The 14337-nt window shown below is 37.0% G+C and overlaps 1 pseudogene; it reads left to right on the forward strand.

Annotated features, from left to right (window-relative positions):
* Positions 1-9816: 9816 nt before the first annotated feature.
* Positions 9817-10817, forward strand: LOC112321330 (glyceraldehyde-3-phosphate dehydrogenase-like; annotated as a pseudogene).
* The last annotated feature ends 3520 nt before the right edge of the window (positions 10818-14337 follow it).

The following is a 14337-nucleotide window of genomic DNA, read 5'->3' on the forward strand; positions in this document are numbered from 1 at the left end:
GATAGTAACACAGGTATACTAGGAGATTTTAACACCCTACTGTCAAAAGTGGATAGATTTTTCCAAACAAAATGTCAACAAGGATATTGTGGAATTGAATGATGCCCTAGATCAAATGGACTTAACTGATATATGTACAATCTTTCATCACAATGAAGCAAAATATGCATTATTTTCCAATGCACACAGAACATTTTCAAATACAGACCAAATGAGAGGACACTAAACAAGCCATAACAAATTCAAGAAAATTGAACTCATCAAGCATTTTCTCAGACCACAAGGGACTGAAACTAGTAACCAACCTCAAGGAAAAAACTAAAAAACAATCAAATTAATGGAGATTGAATAGCATGCTATTTAACAATGAATAGGTTAATAATGAGATCATGGAAGAAATCAAAGGTTTCTGGAAACAATTAAAAATGAACACACAACAGTCCAAATCTTATAGGACATAGCCAAGGCTGTCCTGACAGGGAAGTTCATAGCGATACGGACCTACCTAATAAAGAAAGAAACATTTCGAATAAAGAACTTAACCCTGCATCTACAAAAACTGGAGGAACAACAGCACACAAAGCCCAGAGTGAGTAGAAGGAAGGAAGTAAACAAGAGCAGAGCAGAATTAAAACACATAGAGACTGAAAGAAAAATTCAAAAGATCAATAAGTTCAGGACCTTATTCTTTGAAAAGATAAACAAAATCAACAAGCCTTTAAGCAGACTCATCAGTAAAAAGAGAGGACCCAAATAAATAAAATCAGATAATAAAGAGGAGAAATTACAAACAATTCCACAGAAATACAACGGATTGTAACAAATTACTATGAACAACTATATGCCACAAAATTTAAAAACCTGAGTGAAATGGACATATATCTAGAATATTACCTTCCATAACTGAATCAAGAAGAAGCAGAAAGCCTGAACGGACTATTAACAACTGGGGAAACCAGAGCAGTAATCTAAACACTCCTAGCACTCAAAACCCTAGACATGATTATTTCACAGCAGAATTTAAAAAAAAAATTAAGGAAGAGCTAACCCCTATACTTCTCAGACTATTTCAAAAAGTCCAAGAAGAAAGAAGACTCCAAACCCCTATTTATGAAGTCAGCATCATCCTAATCCCAAAACCAGATAAAGACATGACAAAGAAAGAAAATTATAGGCCAATATGTCTGATGAACATAGAACTCAAATTCCTCAACAAGATATTGGCAAACCTCATTCAGCAATACAAAAGGAAGATCATACACCATGATTATGTGGGTTTCATCCCAGGAATAAAAGAATGGCAAAATACTCACAAATCAATAAATGTAATATATCACATAAACAAAAGGAAAGACAAAAATCACACGATCGTATCAAAAGATAAGGGAAAGCATTTGATAAAGTACAGACAGCACCCATTTATGATGAAAACACTCAGCAAAGTGAGAATGAAGGGAGCATACCTCAACATAAAAAAGACAATATGTGAGAAATCTACAGCCAAAATCATACTCAATGGGCAAAAACTAAAAGATTTCCTACTAAGATCAGGAAAAAGACAAGGATATCCTCTTTCACCATTTGTATTTAACATAGTATTGGAAGACCTAGCCACATTGAAGAGACAAGAAAAATAAATCAAAGGCATCCAAATTGGAAAGGAAGAAATGAAACTGTCATTGTTTGCAGATGACATGATAGTGTACATAGAAAACCCTACAGGCTCCACCAAAAAACTACTTGATCTAATAAGTGAATTTGGCAAAACAGTGGGATACAAAATCAATATTCAGAAATTGAAGACATTTTTGTACATTAACAATGAAATATCAGAAACAGAAATCAGGAAAAAAAAATCCCATTTGCTGTAGCAACAAGAAAAATAAAATACCTGGGGAAAAACCTAACCAAGGTGGTAAAAGACCTATACTCAGAAAACTACACAACACTGAAGAAAAAAATTAAGGAAGACACAAACAAATGGAAGTATATTCCATTTCATGGATTGGAAGAATTAACATCATCAAAATAGCCCTACTGCCCAAAACAAAATATAGATTCAACGCAATCCCTAGTAAAAAAACAATGACATATTTTGAAAATATAGAACAAAGATTTCAAAAATTTATATGTAACCATAAATGAACCCAAATTGCCACAGCAATTTTGAGAAAAAAAAAGAATAGAGTAAGAGGGATCACAATATGTCATACCAAACTATATTACAAGGCCACGATAATCAAAACATTCTGGTACTGGCATAAGAACAGACACATAGATCAATAGAACAGAATAGGGAACCCAGAAATAAACCCAAGTCTCTATGGTCAATTAATATTTGACAAAGGAGACAAAGAATAAAATGAAGTAAAAATAGCCTCTTCAAGAAATGGTGTTAGCAAACAAATGTTGGAGAGGATGTGGAGAAAAGGGAACCCTTGTGCACTGTTGGTGGGAATGCAGACTGGTGAGGCCACTGTGGAAAACAATATGGAATTTCCTCAGGAAACTAAAAATGGAACTGCCCTTTGACCCAGTAATTCCGCTGCTGGGATTATACCCTAAGAACACTGAAACACCAATCCAAAAGAATCTGTGCACCCCAATGTTCATAGCAGCACAATTTACAATAGCCAAGTACTGGAAGCAACCGAAGTGCCCATCAGCAAACGAGTGGATCCAAAAACTATGGTATATTTACACAATGGAATTCTACGCAGCAGAGAGAAAGAAGGAGCTTATACCCTTTGCAACAGCATGGATGAAACTGGAGAGCATTATGCTAAGTGAAATAAGCCAGGAAGTGAGGGACAAGTACCATATGATCTCACCTTTAACTGGAACATAAGCAATAGAAGAAAAAAGCAAACAAATTATAACCAGAGACATTGAAGTTAAGAACAATCTAACAATAGCCAGGGCGGGGGTGGGGGGTGGGGGCGGGGATAGGGGGAAGAGGGTATTACAGGAACTACTATAAAGGACACATGGACAAAACCAAGGGGGAGGGTGGAGAGGGGGGAGGGAGGTGGGTTCACCTGGGGTGGGGTAGAGGGATGGGGAGAAAAGGCATACAACTGTAATTGCATAACAATAAAAAAATTTAAAAAAAAAAAAAAAAAAAAGAAATGGTGTTAGGAGATCTGGACAGCTACATGCAAAAAAATGAAACTCAACCTCCAACTTACACAATAAATTCAAATGGATAAAAGACTTAAATATAAGTCTCAAGACCATAAAAGTCCTACAGGGGCACACAGGCAGGAATATTTAAGATATTCCACATAGCATATTTTCACCAATATATCCCCTACAGCAAGGGACATAAAGGAAATAATTTAAAAAATGGAAACTCATAAAAATAAAAAGCTTCTGCTTGGCTAAAGGAAACACCAGCAAAATGAAAAGGGAACCACCTGTATGGGAAAATATATTTGTAAATGATACCTCAGACAAGGGTTTTATCTCCAAAATGTAGAAAGAACTCACACGACTCCACTACAGAAGGACAAACAACCCAATTTAAAAATGGGCAAAGGACCTGAACAGACACTTCTCCATGGAGGACATACAGATGTCCCAGAGATATATGAAAGGATGCTCAACATCACTAGCCATCAGAGGATGCAAACTAAAACCACAGTGAATACCATTTCATCTTGGTCAGAATGGCCATCAAAAACACATCCAGTCTAGGTATATCAGTTAAGATAGGCTAGGTTATATCCTGTGGTAATAGTAACAAAAAAAAAACACTAAAATATCAGTGGCTTAAAAAAAATAAATGAATCTTTCCTGCTTAGGCTATGTCCATCATGGGATGCTGGAAGTGAAGGTTGTAGTGTAGAGATGCTCTTCTCATTGTACTTAGAAACCTCTCCTTCATTCAAGCTGACAAAGCAGCCACAGCTTGAACATCTCCTGTTGCAAAGGTGGAGGTAAGGAAACCTAGAAAGCTTCTCACTTAGGCAATTAAATGTTCTGGCCCTCTGGCCCATAAATGATATATGTCACTTCTGCTCACAACTCATGAGACAAAACTAATTACATGGTTCTACCAAACCACAAGGGTCCTAGGAAGTACAATCCTACAATGAGTCCAGATTGTAGTAGAATAAGATTTATTTGCAGAAAAACAACAATGACTACAATGCCAAGTTTTCAGTCATTTAATTTTCAGTTTATCAAAATTGTTTTTCTGTGTGTGTGCTTATGCATTTGACATATGGATGTTTTATATACACACACATAATTCATCATTCTCCCCTATCCTTAATTTATTCTTTTGCTTTTTGTCATTCTTTTAAAGCTGCTCATTTGATAATCCAGTATTTCAGCAAATACCGCTTTTGCACAGCAATAACTCTGTGAATAATATTCATTATATTGCCATGTTGTATTTTTCCTTAGGTTAGATCATGTGAATGGAAGATTGGTAGGTGGCAGAGCAAAGGGTTTATTTTTTTTTTTGATGCAATTTAATTTAAATTTTTATATTTTTTGTATTTATTATTGTTTTATTGGTGTTTAAGTACAATTGTCTCCATTTTCCCACTACCACTATCCCCTGCCCCACCCACCCCCACCTCCCACCCTCAATTCTACCCCCCTTTGACTTTTTCCATGTGTCCCTTATACATGTTCCTTGATGACACTTCCCTTTCTTTACCCCATTATTCCCCTCCACCCACCCCTCTGGTCACTGTCAGTTTGTTCTTTATTTCAATGTCTCTGGTTATATTTTTCTTGCTTGTTTGTTTTGTTTATTAGTTTCCACTAATAGGTAAGATCATATAGTATTTCTCTTTCACCACCTGGCTTATTTCATTTAGGATAATGCTCTCCAGTTCCATCCATGCTGTTCCTAAGGTTAGGAGCTCCTTCTTTCTTTCTGCTGAGCATATTCCATTGTGTAAAGGCTTTAAAAATGACTAGAATTCCTAGATAAAGGCTCAGAAATAAATTCACCCCACAAGTAAGAGCTGCTGTCAGATATCAATACACAGAAATTGGATGCTAGATAGCATGCCAATATATGATTTCAATACCAGCAAACAAGTCAAGGATCCAGGTACTGAAATTGAGCTACAAGGAGTGAGCTTAGTTACAAGGAATATGTAAAAAGCCCAGGTGGAAAAAAATCAAGCACTAGATGAGAAGCACAGTCAATATGCTGCTGAAATGCAGAACAACTAGACCAGACCTCTCTATTACTTTCTGATTAGAAACAGGCTCATTGTTCCCACACTAGGGCAAAACTATTCCTGATGGCTTGGAATAACTGGCCATAAGAACTTAGTATGAATTAGGTGTTCGAATGCAAAATGTGAACTCATTCTCTTCCAAAGCCTAGATTTCTTCTCTCATTCACTCCACTCCAAAACACAGGCATTCCCATGACCTTTAAATTACCTCTTAAGCTACAGCACATTTTTCTTCCTTTTGAAGACATAGCACTTGATGAATGTTAGCTTAAGCAGACTAGCAGGCACACAAATTAAGGTGGTACTTTCTCAAAGTCACCACCTAGAAACATTTTATCTATAAGTCACAACCAAATTTCCAAAATTGGCATGATAAGGAGAGGAGATATACTTCCTAAGATCTATTCATACCAAAAGAAACTATAATTTTAATCTTATATTCCCAGTAAAAGCTACTAAGTTAAATGCAAGAGAAAACACATTATGGAAAAAAAACCCAGATACTAATTCTAAGATCCTGCAAAATGTCACCTTATTTAAATCTTGAAGAAAACAAGGCCCATGTAGGAAATGTTTCCAAAGTTATTTGACAACACTTTGTATAAGCTGTTTTTGAAATGCTTCTTTTGCCAACGGGAACAAAGGAATGTGCAGGTGTGCATTAGTCATTAAGGTCTAGCAGAAAATGAGCCTCTGCCCACAACATCCAGGTGCGGAAGGAATAAGGCCATGGTTTATGAGCTATGACCATTAGAGCACTAAAGCATTTAAAAAATTTCTTTTAAGAGTTGCCAGAGCTTGGTGTGTACGGATATTGATGGCAGTTTTGATCTGTGGGTGTGACTAAAAAGACAACAGGGGGATTAACAATCCCTTTTACACCAGGCATGCTAGAAATCTGTTCATTGACTAGTAGCAACAACTGCTATTTTAAGAACTAGGCTTATTTGTCACTCTTTATGGTGGATTAATAGCCAGTTCAAAGCCTTGGCTAAACTGCTTTCCCATTTCATATTCAAAGGCTTTGACCTGTGGGACAGAATACTTGGCAGGTTTTAATTAGTGTTCTGCAACTGTTAGTGCCACACAGCCTTAATCACGGCTTTCTAGGACATTCACTTGTTTCTTTTTTTGGACCCTTTCCTTTCTGAATATACTGGAGGCTCTTGCTTCTTTTGGCTGTTGGTTACCTGATTCTAGCCCTTTATAGTTATAGTACCCACCTAAGAAACTATGATGACAATGATTTTGGAAATCATCCACCCCATACACATTCTGAACCTCTGCCCTTTCATTCTGCTTTGACCCTGGGCTTAACCTGCCTTTTGTCTCTGAATTTGGCCTGTGAATTTGATACTTTTGTCAATAAGCCTCAGGTTTTTCTGGTGGACTGTCCCTTCAGTTCCTGGTGCCTGTACAATCTTCAGTCAATTACCCTGCTACATATTAATCATAGAAATCATGAAACTAATTCTCATCTTTTGATTAGGACCATAATCCTCAGTTCCTTGGAGAGTACATTTTCTCTGAAAGTTAGGTGCCACATAAATTCAATAAAATCCACCTGCCTCCATGTTTAAACATCCTCCTGTCACTTGCTTCCTTAAAAAGAACTTAGGTTTTGGAGTCCAACTTTACAGAAATTTTGGATACTAGTTAAACCTTTGAATGGTCTTAGATTACTTCACCTCTTTGAGCCCCATGTTCTGTAAAATAAGGAGGTGATCTGCTCATCAAAAATCATATACAACAGTTTGAAATATTTGCAAAGCATCCTGTAGATTGTAGGCAATCAATAAATGTTAGTTTTCTTCTGAGTTAATCTCCTAGTATCTGCCCCACCTCTAGAGTGAATGTAGTCTTTAAGATTCAGCCCTCTGCTCATACAACTCAATAACAACAACAAAAAAATGACCCTATTAAAAATGCTCAGAGGTTCAAAATATACATTTTTCAAAGAAAACATACAGATAGCCAACAGACATATAAAAATATGCTTAATATCACTCATTTTTAGGGAATTGCAAACCAAAGCCACAATGATATATCATATGACTCCTGTTAGAGGACTATTACTACATATAAATGGAATACTTCTCACCCATAAAAAAAGACAATGAAATATTGCCATTTGCAACAACATGGATGAGTCTGGAGGGTATGATGCTAAGTAAAAGGTCAGACAAAGAAAGACAAATGCCATATGATTTAATTCATATGTGGAATCTAAAACAACAAAAAACTGAACAAGGAAAATAAAACAAACTCATAGATAAAAAGAACAGATTGGTGATTACCAAAGCGCAAGGGGGCTGGGGGAGCAAAATGAGTAAAGGTGACCATTTGTATGATAAAAAGTGCAAATTATATTATCGGTGGTGAATACTTGGTAGTGCATACAGATATTGAATCACAATGTTGTACACCTGAAACATATAATACTATATACCAATTTCACCTCAATTAAAAATAAAAGATTCAGCACTCTGGAGCATGCCCCCTCCATTCCAACCACAGTGGACAATGTATAATTCTAACACCATCAGAACCCAGGAATTTTGTAGAAAGTAAATGATCAAGGAAAAATATTCAGAATAGAAGTACATAGAACAACAACAACAACAAAAAAAAAAAAACATCAACAACAAAAGAGAAAGGACACATGGACAAAATCAAGGGGGAGGGTGGAGGTGGGGGAGGGAGGTGGGTTCAGCTGTGGTGGGGTGGAGGGATGGGGAAAAAAGGCATACAACTGTAATTGAATAACAATAAAAAAATTTAAAAAGAGAAAATGCAGACAGTTGTAATTGAATAACAATAAAAAATGCACAAAAAATAAATAAATAAAAGATAAGTCAGGGAAAAAAGAATATAAAAATAATAAAAAAGCCTTTTAAGTTTTATAAGTTTTAAAAGTCTTGTAAGTTTTTTATACCATGCCTACTTGAGTACTAGCCAGTACCCAATCTTGAATAATCCAGATAGTATAAAGATAAGTGGGGGCAAGTGGTTGGAATGAAATGTTAAGAGTAAAGATTAGTGAAAGCTGATAACAAACAATTATTATTTTTTGCACTTTGAAATCTTTATTTTTTAAATTTTTATTGTTGTGCAATTACAGTTGTCCCTATTTTCCTCAATTGCTCTCCCTTGACCTACAAATTTCACCTCCCACATTCAATCATCCCCTGACCCTGTTGTCTTCGTCCATAGGTTGTTTATATATGTTCCTTGACAAACCCCCCTCTTTTTTGCATTATCCCCCTACCCCCTCCGCTCTGGTTACTGTCAGTTTGTTCTTTATTTCCATGTCTCTGGTTTTATTTTGCTCGCTTGTTCATTTTGTTGATCAGGTTCCACTTATAGGTGAGAACCCTCAGCCTGGAGCCCTGTACTGGTCTTGGCCTATTAGGAACCAGGCACACAGCGGGAGGTAAGCTTGAATGTAGTGCACTTGAATCATCCTGAAACAAGCTCTCCAACCCCAGGCCATGGAAAAATTATCTTCCACAAAACAATTCCTGATACCATAAAGTTTGGGGACCTCTTTTCTAGACTCATCTCTCAGGTCACCTCTAGCTCAGTGAATCATTTTTTAAATTTTATTTTTCAATTACAGTTTTGTATTAGTTTCAGGTGTTCAGACAGTGATTAGACAATCATATACTTTACAAAGTATTCCCCCCAATATTTCTAGGATCCACCTGGCACCGTGCAGAGTTATTACAATATGATTGACCATATTCCCTATGCTCTGCTTTACATCTCCATGATTATTCTGTAACGACCAACGTGTACTTCTTAATTCCTTCACCTTTTTCACACACTCCCCCAAGCCCCTCCCCTCTGGCAAACATCAGTCTATTCTCTGTGTCTATGAGCTGGTTTCAATTTTTTTGCCACTTTATTTTGTTCTTTAGATTCCACATACAACAGCTACCCATATTTAGCAACGGGATTTCTCTGCCATTCTTTTATTAGAGTGTCTAGTTCTTTGGCAATTAATATAATTACTTCCATTTGTTTCACACTTATTCAACCTTTTCTATGAACTTTTCCTTCCATTTTGATTTATTTTGAATCAATCAAATACTTTTATTATTCCACTTCACTCTCTAATCACTTGCTATGTATATACATTTTTACTATTCTTTTAGTAGTTAATGTTAGAGATTACATTATACATAATGCAAACTCTAATATGATTTAGTATTTGTCCACTTCTCATTGATAGGACCTTATAATACTTTTAATACTTATAATAATATAATTCCAATTACCTCTCCCACATTTGTATTATTGATATTATTTATTTTAATTCTATGTAGATCTTAAAGTTCACACTTAGTATTATTATTGTTTTATATAGTCAATATCAATTTAGATATATCCATATATTTAACCATTTAATTTATTTTTATTCTTTCTTAAATTTCTGTTTATTGATCTGGGGATCTGGGATCACTTCCTTTTGTGTGAATAATACTCTTTGGGAATTTTTTTGGGGGGTGTGAGTATACTGTCTACAAAATCTGTTTTATTTGGTTCTCTGCTCTTCCTGTTCAACAGGCAGCTGTGTCTTCTTGCACAGTGACAACCTCAACCCTGAGATATGATGAAGATCAGAGTGAACGGATTTGGCTGTATTGGGTACCTGGTCACCAGGGCTGCCTTTTACTCTGGCAAAGTGGATGTTGTCGCCATCAGTGACGCTTTCATTGACCTCAACTACATGGTCTACATGTTCCAGTATGATTCTACTCATGGCAAATTCAAAGGCACAGTCTAGGCTGAAAACGGGAAGCTTGTCATCAATGGAAAGTCCATCTCCAAATTCCAGGAATGAGATCCCACCAACATCAAATGGGGTGATGCTGGTGTTGAATATGTTGTGGAGTCCACTGATGTCTTCACTACCATGGAGAAGGCTGGGGCTCACTTGAAAGGAGAAGCCAAGAGGGTCATCATCTCTGCCCCTTCTGCGGATGCCCTCATATTTGTGATGGGTGTGAACCATGACAAGTATAACAATTCCATGAAGATTGTCAGCAATACCTCCTGCACCACCAACTGCTTGGCTCCCTGGCCAAGGTCATCCATGATAACTTTGGCATTGTGGAGGGACTCATGACCATGGTACATGCCATCACTGCAAGCCAGAAGACCATGGGTGGGCCCACTGGCAAGCTGTGGTGTGATGGCTGAGGGACTGCCCAGAACATCATCCCTGCTTCCACTGGCACTGTCAAGGCTGTGGGCTAGGTCATCCCTGAGCTGAATGGGAAGTCCACTGTCATTGCCTTTGATGTCTCCACCCACAATGTGTGAATTGTAGGTCTTACCTGCAGTCTGGATAAAGCTGCCAAATATGATGACATCAAAAAGGTAGTGAAGCAGGCATCAGAGGGCCCCCTCAAGGGCATCATGGGCTATACCAAGAACCACATTGTTTCTTGCAATTTTAACAGTGACACCCACTTCTCCACCTTTGATGCCAGGGCAGACATTTCCCTCAACAACCACTTTCTCAAGCTCATTTCCTGGTATGACAATGAATATGGCTACAGCAACAGGGTGGTGGACCTTGTGATCAACATGGACTCCAAGGAGTAAGAGCCCCCGGACCATCAGCCCCAGTGACAGGAAGAGAGAACTTCAGCTGCTGGGGAGTCCTTGCTCAAAATTGATCCCCCAACACACTGAGAATGTCCTGACCTCCAGTTTCCATCCTAGACCCCCTGAAGAGGAGAGGGGCTTAGGGAGCCCTGCCTTAGGCAATACCATCAATAAAGTTCACTGTTCCCAGCCAAAATAGAATCTGTTTTATTTGTCTAGAAATACTTTCACATTACCTGCAGTATTGAAGGCTATTTTTTTTTCTGAGTATAAAATTCTAGGTTGGTTTTATTTTTTTCATCTAGTACTTTGAAGGTAATACATTGTGTTCTGGGTTCCACCATTCTGTTGAGAAGTTGGCTGTCAGACCTATTGTTCATTTGAAAGTAGTGTCTTTTTTTTTTCTTCTCTAGCTGCTTCTAAGGCTTTCTGTTCCTTAAAATTTTCAATAGTTTTATATTTTGGAATTTCTAAATGTGCATTCCTTTGTATTTTTCTACTTAGCATTTCAATCACTTCCTAATACTTTGGTTTGATGCCTTCAATCAATTTTAGAATTTTTTGAATTTCTAAATATATTTTTATTAATTGTTTTTCAGTTACAGTTGTCCTCATTATTCCCTCATTAATATCCCCTGCCCTACCTTCCCCCATCTTCCACATGCAATTCTCCCCCAACGTGATCTTTCTCCATGTGTCCCTTATACATGTTGCTTGACTCTTCCCCTTCTTTCACCATTGCCCCCCTCCCCGCTCCACTCTAGTCACTGTCAATCTGTTCTTTATTTCCATGTCTCTGTTTCTATTTTTCTAGTGTGTTTGTTTTGTTTATTAGGTTCCAATTAGAGGTGAGATCATACAGAGTTTGTATTTCACTGCTTGGCTTATTTCATTTAGTGTAATGCTCTCCAGTTCCATCCATTCTGTAGTGAATGGTAGGAGTTCCTTTTTTCTTTCTGCTGTGTAGTACTCCATTGTGTAAATGTACCACCGTTTTTTGATCCATTCATTTACTGATGGGCACTTAAGCTATTTCCAGCACTTGGCTATTGAAAATAACACTGCTATGAACATTAGGGAGCCTAGGTTCTTCTGAACTGGTGTTTCATGATTCTGAGAGTATAATCACAGCAGTGGAATTGCTAAGTCGAAAGGCAGTTCCATTTCTAATTTTCTGAGGAAATTCCATATAGTTTTCCATAGGGGTTGCACTACTCTGCATTCTCACCAAAAGTGTACTAAAATTCCTGTTTCTCCACATTCTCACCATCACTTGTTTCTTGATTTGTTTATGTGACCATTCTGACCAGTGTGTAGAGGTATCTCATTGTGGTTTTAATTTGTATCTCTCTGATGGCTATTGATGCTGAGCATCCTTTCATATGTCTTTGGGCCCTCTGTATGTCCTCCTTGGAGAAATGTCTGTTCAGGTCCTTTGCCCATGTTTTTAATTGGCTTGTTTGACTTCCTAGTGTGGAGTCATGTGAGTTCCTTATATATATATTAGAAATCAAAACCCTTGTCTCAGGTATCCTTGGCAGAAATATTTTCCCATATGGATGTTTCCCTTTTGATATTGCTGATGTTTTCTTTAGCTGTGCAAAAGCTTTTAAATTTGATGTAGTACCATTTGTTTATTCTTTCTTTCGTATCCCTCACTCTAGGGGACATTTCAATGAAAATATTGCTGTATGAAATATCTGAATTTTTTCTGCCTATGTTATCCTCTAGGATTTTTATTATGTCCCATAAGTTTTTGATTGTTGCATGTTTGTGCTCATTTGTTTCCAGAAATTTTTTTCATTTTTTCCATGATCTCATTATTAACCCATTCATTGTTTAATAGTATGCTTTTCAATCTCAATAAATTTGAGTGTTTTTGAGTTTTTTCCTTGAGGATTTTTTCTAGTTTCAGTCCTTCACTGTCCAAGAAAATACTTGATATGATTTCAATTTTCTTGAATTTGTTGAGATCCGTTTTGTGTCCTATTATGTGTTCTCTCAATGAAAATGCTCCATGTGCTTTTGAAAAAATGTGTATTTTGCTTCTTTGGGATGAAACATTCTATACGTATTTGTAAAGTCCTTTTGATCTAGGGCATTGTTCAATGCTGCAATATCGTTGTTGATATTCTGTTTGGAAGTTTTATACATTTTTGAGAGTGGGATGTTAAATCCCCTAGTATAAGTGTGCTGCTATCTATATCTTTCCTGAAGTCCTCCAAGATTTTCATTATATATTTGGGTACTCTTTAGTTGGGTGCATATATGTCTACAATGTTTATGTCTTCTTGATGGATTATTCCCTTGAGTATTATGAAGTGTCCTTCGGTGTCTCTTTTTATGGCTTTTGTTTTGATGTCTGTTTTATCTGACATTAGTATTGACACTCCAGCTGCTTTTCTCCATCCATTTGTTGGAATATTTTCTCCAACCCTTTACTTTCATTCTGTGTAGATCCTTTCTTTAGAGGTGGGTCTCTTGTAGAGGTGGATCATATGTGTGGAGCTTGTTTTCTTATCCATTCAGCTACCCTATGCTTTTGATTGGAGCATTTAATCCATTAATATTTAAGGTTATTATTAATAGGTATTTATTTGTTTTCCCCCTTTGTACTTGTGTTCCTCTCTCACTCCTTTCTTTCCTCTTCTTGTGGCAGTCCCTTTAGCATATCTTGCAGTGCTGGTTTGGTGGGGGCATATTCTTTCAGGCTACTTTTGTCTGGGAAGCTCCTCATTTTGCTTTGTATTTTTTTGAATTATTTTATCTGATTTTTCTTATTGTTCTTGGTCTTGTTTTTTATTATCACTATTTTGCCAATGTTTAGAGTTTCTCAGTGACTTTTTCAGGGCCATGTACCAAGTAAATATGAAAGACAGAATTTAAATCTGGATTTTTAAAAAATTTTTATTGTTGTTCAAGTACAATTGTCTCCATTTTCTCCCCACCACCCCCCAACCCCAGCCATCCCAACCTCCTTCTCCTGATTTCACTCCCCCTTGATTTTCTCTTTATCTCATTTACAGTTGCTCCTGAAATATTTATTTTAATTGAGAGCCTCGCTGGTTAGAGTAGCCTTGGTTGCAGGCTTTGCTTTTCATTATTTGCAATACTTTTTGCCATTCTCACCTGGCCTATACAGTGTGTGTTGAGAAATTAGCGGCCGGTCTTGTTGGAACACCCTTGTATGTTACTTCTGGTTTCTCCCTTGCTGCTTTTAAGATTCTTTCTTTGTCTTTGAAACTTGGCATTTTAAATACAATGTGTCTTGGAGTAGGCCTTTTTGGGTTCTTCTTGAGTGGGATCCTCTACGCCTCCTGAAATTGTGTGGTTTTATCCCTCCCCAGGTTCAGAAAGTTTCCTGCCATTATTTTTTCAAACAGATTTTCTATCCATTGCTCCTTTCCTTCTCCTTTTGGTATTCTTATGATTTGAATGTTGCATTTCATATTGACTTGCAGTTCCCTTATGCTATCTTCATATTTTTTTAGTCTTTTATCATGCAGATGCCCTACCT

Source organism: Desmodus rotundus, chromosome X (assembly GCF_022682495.2).
Source record: "Desmodus rotundus isolate HL8 chromosome X, HLdesRot8A.1, whole genome shotgun sequence".
Lineage (NCBI taxonomy): Eukaryota > Metazoa > Chordata > Mammalia > Chiroptera > Phyllostomidae > Desmodus > Desmodus rotundus.